General features: G+C 39.6%; 1 pseudogene; it reads left to right on the top strand.

Annotated features, from left to right (window-relative positions):
• The window catches only part of LOC102844429, a 31,110-nt pseudogene extending 22,707 nt beyond the window's left edge, over positions 1–8,403 (top strand).
• The last annotated feature ends 1,255 nt before the right edge of the window (positions 8,404–9,658 follow it).

The following is a 9,658-nucleotide window of genomic DNA, read 5'->3' as shown; positions in this document are numbered from 1 at the left end:
TGTTTCACAAATTCATTGTTTTTCAATGCTGCATACTACTCCATTGTGTAGACACACCCCAGTTTCTTTAGCCATTTGTTTGTTGAGGGACACTTAGGTTGCTTCCATCTCTTTGCTCTTGTGCAGAATATACAACTCACACAATACACAAAACCCAGCTCAAGGTGGATCAAAGACCTATGTAATAAATATCATCAAAGGAAAAAATAATGGAAACAAATACAGAAACCCTAATCTATTACCTGAATAGACTTTCAAGTATAACAAAATTCCAAGCACAGGAAAAGATAAAATAGATGAAAGAGACCTTCTATAAAAAATTACCTCTACTGAGCATTCTGACTGCATATTCTCCAAGACATATGTGTTTGTTCGTTGACAGTTAATGGTCAGTACTCTTCTTGAATACCACAGTTCAAAGATATCAAGTCTTCTATTATCCTTATTCGTTGTCAAGCTCTTAGATGCACAGCAAGTGACTGAAAAGATCATGACCTGAATCAGACAGAGAAGCATGTTAATTTTTACATATTTGTGTATGACCCAAGTTGCTTCCTGGTTTTGAGCTCTAACTTAAATCCAACGACAGAAGATAAAGGGGGAGAACCCCAACCAAACCAAAATGGTGTCAGAAGAGACTGAAAATTGTGCTACAGTCCTGAGAAACCAAAACAAAGAAACGAGATGCTAAAGTAAGAGTGGAACAGAAGATTGCAAATAATAGTCTGAGAAAGCAAAGCAAAGTATTATGATGGAATTCGAAGAGAGTTGGAATTGGAGAATAAAAGAGAAGAACTCATTCAGCATTTGTCAAGCAGAAACAACTGAAAAACAAATTCAAGTTTCAAGTTGCAATACTGAGAAATGCTATAGGTTAAATTTTGAATGACCCGGGAAGCACCAAAAGAAGATGGAACAAACAAAGTCACTGTGCTCTGAAATATTTCCAGAAATACCATATGATTAAGAGCCAATGGTAATGAAGATAGATATTCAAGCTGCAATTAAGCCAATGGCAAAAATAAGGACCCAGGAATTGATGGGATATCAATTGATGTTTCAACTTACAGAGGCAGCCCTGAACATGATCCGCAGTATGTGCCAGGAAATTTGGAAGACAGCTGCTTGGCCAACTGACTGAAGGAGATTTGCCTCATGTGTTTTGGGCCTCTGTTGTTTGGTACATATATGTTTATTATTGCTATGTGTTCCTTAGGCCAAATCATTACTTATTATAAAATGTGGAAGTCATGCTGAAATGAAGGAAAAATATTTTTTTAGGTAATATGGATTTTGATACAGGTATGTGAGCCACATATGTCCCAAGTGGTCTCTTGTGATAGTATTGGTATGGTGAGACTGGTTTTTTCCAGATTCTTGCAATTATACACATCCTCACCAGGTGGTAGCATATACTATACCTGGGATATTAGCTTCCCAAGAAATTTGATGAGCTGAAAATGTTGGTAGGCAGTGTATGTAAGCCCCATAAATCATAAAAGGGTTACCCTTTCAATTCAGATAATTTTGTATAATGTCCTCACTCCTATCTCATAACCTGGAATCAGTCATGCAATAAGTCCATTTGTGAATTAGTGTTTATTAGAAGGTACTTGATGAAGGCAAGGGAACACATCCACACATATTTCAAAGAAAATACCTGAGTATACAATGTCTCCCTAAATTGTTTGTGCCATGAGTGATACCACTTAAGTGAGGTAGTGAATTCAAAATAGATAAAAAGAATACACTTTTTTTCTTTTTTATACTACTCAGTGTGTTGTCTTTTTTGCAATTCTTTTTTAATTGAAATTTTAATGAAAGTCTATAGAGACTTTTGATTTCCATTCATTCATTACTGCACATTTTCCTTTCTGCCCACCTCTCCCCTCCAGTTTGCTTTTCTCTTTGAAAAGTTAAAAAAAATTCTTTCATTGTTACACAATGCCCCCCACTCCACTCTACTATACATCTTTCATTCCAGACTCTTGTCATGAAAATAATACCTAATCATATATTTCTGATTGAGCTGGTAAGTCTAATGATTTTAAGTAAGTGGAGTCATTTTTTTAATTGTAGACTTCTGCTATCCTTCTGCTTAGACTCAAAACAGCGAATCTATAGATTATGGGTAAGCATCTTCAGGTGGATTAAGTCCTATAGATTGCTTCCTTTTTTGGTCACCCCTGTTAATTCTTCTCAGGGGTGAGAGAGAAGAAGGGGAAAAGCTCCATCTTTCTACTCTCTTGGTTTTTCATCTTGACTCTTCATTTCCTCCTACTTGAATTGAAAACAAGGTTTCACATTCTTTATTGTTGAACTTTTCTGAAGACCCTTAGAATCATCAGACCCCACCTTCTTCAACCTTGGCACAAGGTATTAACCTTTCTCCTTCTTGACTTCTAGTCTAATCAAAGGCAGTAAGCCTAATGGTTAATTATCAGTTAACCTAGATGGAGGGGGAAAGGGTCCCAATAACATGAAACTTCTTGAGAGAGGAAAGGAAAAATATTCCCTAAATAAACACCTTCTATTTCCCACTCAGAGAGCTCAGATGGCCTAGACCATAGGGCCAAAAGGTCACACCTGTCTCTCATGGTTAAAATCCACCAGCAGCTCTTCAGACAAGTATGGGTAATCTCCTCCAATACTACTTACAGCCTCAGAAACTCACTGAGGGTCATGTACGAGTCAATTGTGACTGGAAGAGAGAGAGAGCACAACCCTATATACAACAGCTCTCAACCCTGCTCTATTCTGATCCTTATTGTCTCTGACACACTTAACTCCATTACCCCAGTCACTGAGTCAATCCATCTCATCAAGGGTCTTCCTCTCTTGCTCTGTCCCTCCATCCTCCCAAGTGTGATGTCTCTCTCCAAGGACTGTTCACTCTTTGCAGTATACCAAAGTCAGATGAAACTTCAGAATCCTTGTCTCCAAGTAGCAACCTGGTTTTACCCTCTCCAGGATATCTTGATTGTTCTCCCAACAGCCCATGGTCTATTCAATACTCTTCTCCAGAACCACCACTCAAAGACATCAATTTTCTTTCTATCATCCCTAATCATTGTCCAGCTCTCTGATGCATAGCAAGTAATTGTGAAGACCATGGCCTGGATCAGGCATACCTTAGTCTCCAGACTGACATCATTACTCTTCAGTAACTTGGAGACGTTCCTGACAGCACATTTTCCCAGTGCAATTCATCTTTTGATTTCCTAGCTGCTGGTATCAAGAGTGTTGATTGGGGATCCAAGCAAACTAAAGCTGTTAACAATCTCAACCTCTTCTCTGACTACCATGATGCTGCCAATCGGCCCAGTCATGAGAATCTTTTTTTTCTTGTTGTTGAGTTTCAATCCATATACAAGGCTGCAGTGCTTGACTTTGTGCAGCAAATGCCACAATCCCTACTCAGTTTCAACAAGCAAGGTTGTGCCATCTAATAACACAGATTGTTAATGAATCTTCCTCCAATGCTGATGCCACATTCCTCCACATAGAGCCCAGAGTCCCAGATGATCTCTTCCACATATAGAATGAAAAGGTATGAAGACAAGACACATCCCTGGCATACACCCTTACCAATTTTGAATCATACAGTGTTTCCTTGCTCTGTTCTAATGACTGCCTCCTGGTCCAAGTATAGGTTTCACATAAGCACAATCAAATGTTCTGGGATACCCATTCTTCTCAGAGTCAGCCACAGTTTGTTGTGATCCACACAGTCAAATACCTTTGCATAGTCAATGAAACACAGATAGACATTACTCTGGTACTCTCTGTTTTTAGGCAAGATCCATCTAACATTACCTATAATATCACTAGTACCGTGGCCTCTTCTAAACACAGCCTGCACATCTGGCAGTTCTCTATTGTTGTGCTATTATAGTAATTTTTTAAATAGTTTTCAGCAGAATCTTGCTTGCATGTGACATAAATGATATCGTTCAATAATTTTCGCACTCTGTCACATCACCTTTCTTTTGAATAGGAACAAATAGAGAACTCTTCCAGTAAGTTGGCCAGGTAGTTGTCCTCCAGATTTCTTGGCACAACTTGGTGAGCATGTCCAGGGCCGCATCTGCTTATTGAAATATGTCAACTGCCATGCCATCAATTCCTGGGAACTTGTTTTTTGCCAATCATACAATGCCAAAACTGGCAAAGACCATGGAAGTTTCTAGTTTGGCCTTCTCATTTTACAGATGAAGAAACAAGCTCAGAGAGGGTGCAGTGAACATTCTCATAAACACAATGTGCACATCGAAAACTTTAAAACTTTAAAGATGACATCAATGCGAAATTCACTCCAAGAAATACAAGCACAGCAGCGTCTTCTTTACACAAAAGGGAAAGTGTCCTCCAGAATTCAATAGTACAGTGAGAACTCTTTCAGGTGGCACACATGAAAAAATTTCCTGTAAAGCAAGTGGAAAGAGCTTTGCTCCTTGCCTTTGTAGGTCCTGTGTCTGTGCAAACCAAAGGGGCTGAGTCACCAATAATTAGCAGATTATTGTTGAGTTATTATTTTTTTTTTCATGTTGTCAGAGACGGTACTGAAATTACCCTGGCTTAGCTTTCAACCCCCAGGAAGTCTTTAAAAAGACAAGAGATATCTTTTGTTGATGCATGCTGCGAGGAACTAGTGACCATTGGAAAAGGTGTTGTTAAGAGTCTTAGCATGAAGATCTGCCTCCTAGACCTTATTTCTCAGACTATGGGTTCCATGGGACAGGTAGGAGCAGAGGTAGTGAACAGCTGTGGGAAACAGAGGCAAACATTATATTAAGACTAATTACACTAATAAAACAGACATTGTTCAACTCACTCTCCTCACAAAACATTTTATGTACTGAGGCCTCACATCGCCAGAGGGAGAGTTACAACATTTGGTCCCAGCTCCACACTCCCCAACACTAGGTCTTTGAAACTCAGTGAAGCTGATGCAAACTGCTAGTCCTTTGAAGCTGCTGACCGTGTCCAGCTCCATTGGGATGAATGTTGAGTAACTCAGCCTTGGTGCTCTTTAACCAGATTGGGGTGGGGAGGAGAGGCTGCTTCAATTAATCTGCCTTTGCCTGTGAGAAGTTATATTTCCTAGTGGGAACCCAGTGGGGCAATTAGGATCATTAGGACTAAAAGTAGTTTCCCCCCTTTTTAGATATTTATTGTAAAAATATAAAAGAATATGAAATAGAAAAAAATATTATCATAAAAATGTTTTATCTCAGGGAACTCTGGTGGCCTAGTGGCAAGAAGCTATGCTGCAATCCCAAAGACATACAGTTCGATTCCACCAGGTGCTCCGCTGGAGAAGGAGAGGCAATCTCCTCTGGTGCCAGTCAGATCTGATTCGACAGCACACACACACACACACACACACACACACACACAAGCTTGATCGCACCCTCCAGAGATAATCACAGTTAATATTTCTTTTTTTAGACTACTGTTAAATGCAATTGTTGTTGTTGTTGTTGTGTACCATAGAGTCGGAACAGACCCATACCATAGCTGCACCTCTGGTGGATTTTCTGAGACAGTTAATCACGTGGGAGGCGTTTATCCGTCTTTCTCCCATGAAGCAGCTGTTGGCTTCGATCCACATGCCTTCAGGATTGCAGTGCAGCTTCTTGCCATTAGGCCACCAGAATATGATGTCGAGTCAACTGTGACTTACAGAGACCATATGTACAACAGCTCTGTAGCCTGCCCTGTCCTTAGCCAGTCTCACTGACTTGGACACACCTGCCCCATTGCCCCAGTTACTGTATCACTTCATCTCATCTGGGGTCTTCCTCTCCTTCTAAGCATGATGCTCTCTCCAAGGATGGATCCTTCCTGGCCACATACCCTAAGTATGCGAGACAAAGTTTCAAAATCCTAGCCTCCAAAGAGAAACTTGGTTTCACCCTCTCCAAGACAGACCTATTTGTTCTTTCTGCAATTCATGGTATGCTCACAACTCTTCTCCAGCACCACAACTCAAAGACATCAATTCTTCTTCTGTCATCCTTAGTCATTGCCCAGCTCTCTGATGCATAGCAAGTAGCTGCAAAGACCACAGCCTGGCATCATTGCTTCTTAGTACTCTGGGGAGTACTAAGATTTTCCCAGTGCAATTAGTCTTTTGATTTCCTGGCTTCTGATGCCAAGAGTGTTGATTGTGGAGCCAAGCAAGCTGTAACTATTAACAACCTCAATTTCTTCTCCATCTGTCATGGTGCTGCCCATTGGCACAATGATGAGAATCTTTATCTTCTTGATATTGAGCTTCAATCCATATTGGAAACTACAGTACTTGACTTTCTGCAGCAAGTGCTTCAGGTTTTCATCAGTTTCAGCAAGCAAGGTTGTGTCATCTGCATAATATATGCTGTTGATGAGTCCTCCTCCAATCCTGATGCCACATTCCTCCTCATGAAACCCAGCATCCTGAATGATCTGTTCTGCATATAGATTGAAAAGGTATGGAGACAGGATGCATCCCCGACACACTCCTTTCCTGATTTTGAACCATGCAGTGTTTCCTTGCTCTGTTCTGAGGACTGTTTCCTGGTCCAACTACGGGTTTCTTATAATCACAATCAAATGTTCTGGAATTCCTTTTTTCCTCAAAGTTAGCCACAGTTTGTTGTGATCCAAACAGTCAAGTGCCTTTGTAAAATTTAGAATGTACTTGGAAAACTCCCTCCACTTAGGCATGTTTTCATGACATTTCCCATAGAAATTAGATATTTATTCTATTAATTGTAATAGTTGCTTAGTAGTCTATGCATGGATGTGCCGTTATTTGTTTTGGCCTTCTTCAGTTCTCTAAACTTTTTACTTGTTTTTGTGCTAGTATTTCCTAGAAGAGGAATTTATGGGTCAAAGAGTAAGGAACACATTGTTGTGTAACCTGCTTCTTTTCTTTTAATTTTTTTACATTTCTAACCTACTACTCTATTAGTGAGCTCTAGTGGCCTAGTGGCAAGAAACTGTGCTGCAATCCTGAAGGTGTGAAGTTCAAATCCACCAGCTGTTCCATGGGAGAAGGATAGGCAAACTTCTCCAATGCAATTAATCGCCTCTAAAAACCCTCTGAATATGGCTTGGTTCTAATTAAATGATATACAACAACAACATCAAGCTATTTCCAAATTCAGTATTATAAACATAGTAATTATAACAATATAATTCATTACTATAAACAACTTTGCAAAAATATTATTGTAGCTAAATCTTTGCACCCATGTTTAAAATCATGTCTCTAAGATAAATTCCTCGGTATAGAATTTGTCATTTAATGAGTTGTTGTTTTGTTGTGTACTGTCTAGTCAGAATCAACCCACAGCTAACTCTCCAGCGGGTTTTCAGAGATAGTTAATCACACAGGAGGAGACTGCTCATCTTTCTCCCTCGGAGTAGCTTGTGAATTTGAACCACATACCTTTGACTTACCAGTGCAACTCCTTACCACGAGGCTACCAGAACTCCCTTAATTAAAAGAGAATGCATACAAAAGTAAATTTACTTAGTGTTTTCCTATTAAATAAACAATACATGAACATTACAGATTAGAAAATGTTAATGGCCAAACAAATTAAACAAAAATTATCATGGATAGATTCCCCCACTACCACCACCACCACCGCTATTATAACTAAGATGGGCCCATTTTTTGAGTCACTGGGCACTGGGCTAGAAATCTGGCTCCAGGGCAGTTTGACCACATCCCATCTACTCCCAGTTCATCCAAGGATCAGGTGCCCACTCCCTGGGGGTGTCTGATTACACAGACTGAGAACCCCAGTGACCAGGAGGTTGGTCCTCAGTGTTAAGCTCGAAGGCGGAGTGGTTACTTCAGCAGACATGTTGGGCTCCTACGGCTCCTTGGCTCATCTCTGCAACATCTCTCACTTTAGATGAGTTAACAACAGCACTGTGCTGGTTGCCTCAGGAGACTATGCTGATTTTCAGCAAGTCCTTGGCCAGATGGAGATTGATGAGAAGTTGTTGGGAGATGGACATAACTATAGTCCTAGACCTATTATTCATTCATAGCTGACCAGAGCCAAGTACAGCCGCTGCGCAAAAATGAATCCCTGCTGGAACATCATGGTCACTGGAGGCCAAACTGATGGAGAGAGCTTCCTTGGTTATGTGAATGTGCTTGGTGTGGTGTATGAAGCTCCTTCGCTGGCCACTGGTTATGGTGTATGTACTTGGCTTAGCCTCTGTTGAGAGGTGTTCAGGAGAAGCAGCCAGCACTAAGCCAGACAGAAGCCCGAGTGCTAGCGGAACCATGCATGTGAGTGCTGTACTGTGGAGATAGATGCCTGTTCTTATAATCAGTTTCAAATTGCCACACTAACAGAAAAAGGTGTCACTGTAAGAAGACCCCAACTGGGATAGTGTCCACATGATCAGTGGCTTTGAATGAACACAGATGCATTATTCAGAACTGAAGTTGTGCCCTTCTTCTAACTTTTAACTTGGCTAATTCAGAAGTCGATTTTTCTTTTGCAAAATAAAGACATTTGGGGGAGGGATTATCATTAATAAACTCACATCCAAAAGTAACTCTGTGGAAATTTTGTGGAGGTGGCACACATGTTTATCGTGGCTTTGTTCACAATAGCAAAGAGTTGGAAACAACCTAAGTGTCCATCAACAAACAAATGGATAGAGGAGCTGTGGTATATTCACCCAATGGAATACTACGCTTCATTGAAAAACAAGGAACTCATTAAATATACAAAATGGGTGACCCTGGAGGACATTATGCTGAGTGAAATATCTCAGTCACAAAAGGACAAATACTGTATAGTTCCACTGTTGTAAAGTGGGACTGACATTGGGGTTGAGGGGAGACTGAGAAAGATGGGATAAATTTTGTATTCTGCATTGAAACAGATGCGGGTGCTATTGTCACGACAGGAGTTCAGAACAAAGGCTGCATAGTGGAGTGGACTTGGGGGGAGGGATTGTAAAACAATGAAAGAATTTTTCCTTCACTTTTCAAAGAAAAGAACAAAGTGGGGGATGGGGGTAAGGCAGGAAGAAAAGTATAACAATGAATGAATGGAAATTCAAAGTCTCTGTAAACTTTAATTAAAATTAATTAAAAAATTTATAAAAATGTTTTTCCTTATATGAATTTAAATTTAGTGTACATGCTGCTTTGAATCACTTATCTTTTCCTTTATCACCATTATTATTATTTTTATTATCTGCACTGTGTTTGATTTTATAGAGACATCAATAGTATTTATGCAATCATTATCACTTGGCATTTCTGTTGTAAATGTGTATCTTTTAAAAACTATTGGAAAACAATGGGATATTGCTTTTCAAAAAATTGTCCAGTAATTCCATAAGAGTATGCAAGAATGGTAACATATCTATTCAATATATATGCTGAGCAAATAATCTGAGAAGCTAGAGTATATGAAAAAGAATGTAGCATTAAGCGTGGAGGAAATGACACAACCTTACTGGCAGAGACTGAAGATTTGAAGCACTTACAGAAGAAATTCCAAGACTAGAATCTTCAGTTTGGATTACACCTCAACATAATGAAAGTACAAATTCTCACAATTAAGCAAATAAAAATCATCACAATAACTGTGGAAAAGATTGAAGCTACAAGGATTTCATTTTACTTGAA

The sequence above is a fragment of the Elephantulus edwardii genome, unplaced genomic scaffold, assembly GCF_000299155.1.
Source record: "Elephantulus edwardii isolate Elephantulus edwardi_28Jun2011 unplaced genomic scaffold, EleEdw1.0 scaffold00032, whole genome shotgun sequence".
Lineage (NCBI taxonomy): Eukaryota > Metazoa > Chordata > Mammalia > Macroscelidea > Macroscelididae > Elephantulus > Elephantulus edwardii.
Note: the sequence above shows the minus strand (reverse complement) of the source record. Positions and strands in the feature narration are given on the sequence as shown.